Source organism: Equus przewalskii, chromosome 29, assembly GCF_037783145.1.
Source record: "Equus przewalskii isolate Varuska chromosome 29, EquPr2, whole genome shotgun sequence".
NCBI classification, from domain to species: Eukaryota; Metazoa; Chordata; class Mammalia; order Perissodactyla; family Equidae; genus Equus; species Equus przewalskii.
The window spans coordinates 21,080,961-21,086,619 of NC_091859.1; positions in this window are offsets into that span (position 1 = coordinate 21,080,961).

A 5,659-nucleotide genomic window follows, 5' to 3' on the forward strand; every position below is an offset into this window, starting at 1 on the left:
CACTGGCCCCCCCCCTTGCTGTCCTCAAACATACCAAAGATGCTTCCCACCTTTACTCCAAGTCTCTGCTCAAACATTAGTGTAAGAATGAGGCCATTTTGAACACCTTATATAAAATAGCATCACTCGAATCCCCTTAAACTTGTTTTTATTATCTCCAGGGTGCATATCACTACTTCATAATCTATATATTTGCTTGTTTATTTGGCTTTCATTTATTTTCTTTTGCTCCAGTGAAAGCTCCAAGAAACAGAGAATTTGTTTTTTCACTGCTGTATCACTAGTACATGTTTGCTCAGCAAATATTAGAAGAAAGAAAGATAGATTTAGGTCCAGATAGCTGAGTTTAGTGGGTTTAAGTCTTGCTTAGCTGTGATTCATCTTCAAGACAGGAACAATGAGTTGAATACAGAACATTTATGTCCCAAGTACATATTTTACCAAACAGCATTAAAGTTATCTCCAAGCCTCTAGATAGTTGATACAATAAAATCTAGGAGGATAATCGAGCAAACATTGTGCGGGCACTGTGTTACGTGGAATACACAGAGAAGACACAGACCTTCCTCTTTCAGGATCTTAAAATCTGTAATCTGGCCATTATGTTCATTCCTTCATCAAATATCCATTGCATAAAAAACTAAAACTGACTGCATTGTACTGTCAGAAGCATGAACAAAAGTACCTTAAGTGAACTGTTCTCTGAAATGTTCTCCTCCAAACCAGTTGCTCCAGGATTTCTAAGACAGCTGCCCCAGTCACCACTATTTCAAAGTGTTTTCTTTCACCAGGTTGATGTGGTAAAACATGTCAACACCTGATGGAGTTTCACCTGAATAAAGTTTTTATAAAATGGTACACAGCACTAAAGAGCCCCTTGTATTTTTCTTGTAAGTGATGGTTTCATTAGCATAGTTTGAAAAATAACACCAGTTTCCCAATTAACTGTTTAATATGAAATAAAAGGGAAATTTTTTTTTAAGATTTTATTTTTCCTTTTTCTCCCAAAAGCCCCCCAGTACATAGTTGTGTATTTTTAGTTGTGGGTCTTTCTAGTTGTAGCATGTGGGATGCCGCCTAAGCATGGCCTGATGAATGGTGCCATGTCCGTGCCCAGGATCCGAACTGGGGAAACCCTGGGCCGCCGAAGCAGAGTGCGAGAACTTAACCACGTGGCCATGGAGCCTGCCCTAAAAGGGAAATTTTTTTAAGATCAAAAGGATTTTGAATTGGCGTAAGAATTCTAAATGTAGATCTTAAATCTTTGATCTTTGCGTATTGGTTATATCTTCATGTTGATATTTAAAAGATGAAGACTCATTTTTGAAAACTCTAAATATATTATTATAAGAAGAACTCATTAAATTTCTATATCCCTTTATAGCTTTCAAAGTTGTTCTCATAAACATCATCTCACCAAACTCTAATATTAACCCTATGGAGGCAGCCATCATATTATCTCCATTTTATGGTATTTTCTTTATAACATCCTGTAAATATACATTCATAACTATCAGGCTTATCCATTGCTCCAATAAAATGATAAAGACTTACTTATTACAATAATAGTAACATACACCATTTATTAATTGCTTCAGTTTTATCATATGTAAAAAGGGGTCAGAATTATACCTCCTGTGTTTTTAAAAAGAAAAGGAAATTTTATTTGCATTTAAAAAATATTATTTGTATGTTTGGTGTGTTTTTCAGACAGAAAGCTCAAATAATGGACTGTCCAGTTCAAAACTGGACTTAACCTTTTTTGTGTGTGTGAGGAAGCTTGGCCCTGAGCTAACATATGTAGCCCATCCTCCTCTTTTTGCTTGAGGAAGAGTGGCCCTGAGCTAACACCTATGCCAATCTTCCTCTATTTTGTATGCAGGATGCCACCACAGCATGGCTTGATGAGAGGTGTGTACGTTTGCGCCTGGGATCCAAACCCACGAACCCTGGGCCGCCGAAGCAGAGCGCATGAACTTAACCACTACGCCACTGGGCTGGCCCCCAAACCGGACTTAATCTTTCAAAGGATAATCAACAATGAAGGTCTTGGCACCTGGCCCAGTCTTAAAGTCGCCCCACTCTGTAGGTACTGTACTTGTGAAGAAATGCTTCATTCAACAAATATTATCAGGCACAGTTCTAGGTGCTGGGGAGACATGGTGAAGAGGACAGACCTCTGTCCTCAGGGAACTTACATTCTAGTTGGGGATGGATAGGAAGGGAAGAATAAATGGAGGGAGAGAGGGAAGACAAAGGAAAGGGAAAAAAAGAAAATTACAGATAGTGATAACTGCAATGATGAAAATAAAACAGGGCATCATAATAGATGAAGGGGAGGGGTGTATGTTTGACTTCTTTGGACTGCGAGATCTCTGAGGAGATGACGTTTGGGTTGAGACTTTAGTGATGATGAGGAAGGGCCCACCATAAAATAATACAGCAGAAAAACAAAGCAGAGACCACAGCAAACGCAAACAACCTAAAGCAGGAGTGGACTTGGTTGTTAAAGGAATAGATAGGCCATAATGGCTGGGGAACAGTAAGTGACGTGGAGTAGTATTCAAGGAGATCAAAGGGCAGGTAGGAGAGGAAATCACAGAAAGGCTTGCAGTCCATGGCAAGAAATGTGGATTTTATTCTGGGTAGAATGGCGGGAGTAGGATTGCCAGTGGAAGAAATGGGGTGTTTCCAAGCAGATGGACAGAAGCAATGCTTAAGACGTACCCTGAGGAATGCATCAAATGAGAAAGCTGAGCAGCCAATAGACCCCTGGAACTCTAGGATAAACAGACCTACTTATTGCTCATACGACAATCTGAATTCACTGATTGAGTGCCAATTATAAGCAAGCATTGTGGACGCAAACAACTAAGTTATATCGAACTGCTTTTCAAGCAGAAAGAGTTGGAAATAAAGAGACAATGAACTTCTGAAAAGAGCAGCAACTTATAGTGGTCTTGAGAAAAGTTTTAGCAGGCTTGGAAAAAAATACAGATTTGTGTACACTGGAGTTTCTCAGTTCTGGCACTATTGACATTTTGGACCAGATAATTCTCTGTTGTGGGGACTGTCCTGTGCCTTGTAGGATGTTTAGCAGGATCCCTGGTCTCTATCCATCACATGACAATAGCATCACATTCCCTAGTCATGACAACCAAAAATATTTCCAGACATTGCCAAACGTCCCTTGTGAGGCAAAATCTCCCCGACTCAAGAACTCATTGGTATAAGTGACAATTTTTAACCTTATACAGCCTTTTGAAATATGTTCTAAGACAGGTTGGGATATTTTAATTTCCAAGCTAAGAAAATGTAGTAAGTAGAGGGTAAAAACTTTGTGGAACGACTAGTTCCATTATCTCATTCATCTTTTCAGGGTTGTCACAATTCCATAGTTGTTAATCACAAATCTTTATTAAGCACATTCTATGTGCCCAACACTGCTTTGGGGACTGAGGATAGAGAAGTGATCAAGTAGACAAAAAATCCTGCCTTGTAGACCTGATACTCTCATGAGGAGAGAGAGGGAAAACACATAAATAGGGATATCATTTAGAATGTTAGAAAGTGATTAGTGCAGCAGAAAAGATAGGGAGGGGGGATAGAGAATGCCAAGGTGGGGACAGGGTAGAAATTTGAAATAGGATAATCAAGAAAAGTCTCATCACAAAGGTGATATTTAAGTAAAGACTTAAAGGGAACAGGGAGTAAGTAATGCAGAAAACAGAGAGAAGATCCAGTGCAAACTCCCTAAGGCAAGAGTGGGGCTGGGTTTGTTCTGGACTAGCAAGGAAACCAGGGTGACTGGTCGGTACGACCAATTATGCTTAAATTAACCACTGATCTGGCTAAAATAAAGTTCTCTTTAATGCTCTGCAATGGCAATTCCTTGATATAATTTCCTGAGGGATAGGGAATAGGGAAGAATTGGTCCTGAGCACCTTATAACCATCTGAAAATGTAGAGTGACCCCAGCAAGTGAAGAGTAATTCCAAATGTTTTACCTATGCTTCACTCCTGGTGTGTATCTCAAATTAGGGAAAGGATCTTCACATTCTCTCTTTTCTCCTCTTTTACTTTTTGGTTTCATCTAAAACGAAATAAATGTTTCTGATGAAAAAGTAGAGAAAAATATTGGTCAAAAATGAATTATTTTTTAAAAAGTAAACTACCATTTGAATGGACTGAGCTATATTATTACCTAATCAAAGAAATGGATGGGCTCAATGTCCAAAGGTATATCTTCAGTAAAGTCTTTCATTCTGCCATGAGACTTAAGAAGGAGAAACTGGAAATCTGAAGACAAGTTATCATGTCGTAGGTGATATTCCACAGAACTTGATGGCTTTAAAGTTTAGATGTTTTATTTTCAACAAAGTGTAAAAGAATTTGGGGGATGGGGGAACACAACAGTTCCTTTATCCTCACTTCATAGGCTATCAACTTGACATAGCTGCAAGCAGAGGGTTGCATGCTTTTGGCAAACAAAGTAATAGCATGTCGATGCTGTTTCTCAACCTTGGCACTATCGACATTTTAGGCCAGATAATTCTCTGTAGAAAGGAGCTGCCATGTACACTGTAGGGTGTTTAGCAGCATCTCTGGCCTCTATCTACCAGATGCCAATAGCATACCTTCTTACCCAGTTACGACAACTAAAAGTGTCTCCTGACATTGCCAAATGTCTCCTGGAGCTCAAAACTGCCCTCAGTTGAGAATGACTGTGCTGATGCCATGGCCAAAAAAAAAAAAAAAAAGGTTTGATAAGGGAAGGAACTGGTGCCTGTGAAGATGAGTGGTACTGCTGATGGCAGGGCCCCTAGGGCAGTGCCACTGAAAATGTGGTCCCTGGACCAGCAGCATCAGCATCACCTGGGCCCTTACTAGAAACGCAAATCCTCACTTAGACCTAATGTATCATATGTCGGAATCTCCAGAGGTGGCATCCAGGAGGCTGGTTGTGGCTCTAACCTCAGGTGGCTGTGGATGAACAAGCCCTCCAGGTGATTCTGATAATGCTCAAGTTTGGGAAGCAGTGATCAACGGAACACACTTTACCAAGCAGGTTGTGAAAACCGCATGATTTGTGTCTGGAGGGGAAGTTTGGGGCTGGCTAAACCAAAGCTAACTGGCCTCATGGGTTTGTAATGAAGAAGAGCACACACTGGAGGACTGGGTAGCAGCAACAGCATCAAAGGACTGGGGCACAGAGTGGACTGAGGATCATTAGCTATAATTATTACTAAAGAAAACCTTCTGAGGCTCAGACTTGACTAGCCCTTTCTTAAAGAGAAGTACGAGAATCTGTTTAAAATGAGATTTGAGGTACAGCAAAAGCTCCTGTTAATCTAAACATCTCTATCTCATTGTCTTGCCACTGTTGCTAAAGATTCCTTTTTGAGTAAATCCAATTATCTCCATGGTTAAATGGTTAAAATGTAAATACATTTATGTTGCAACATGACATATACATTCGTGAAAAACCTCATGTCTTGCAAAATTGTACACTAAAAATAATAAGGCCTATGGGAAAAATAGAGTTAGGGCACACCACTTAAAACCTATGCTACCTTGGAACCAGAGCACAAAAGGAAAACAATAATTGGTACCTCAGGAGAAACTTAGCCCAGGTAGGCAGTTGTGACCAGAAGCTGCT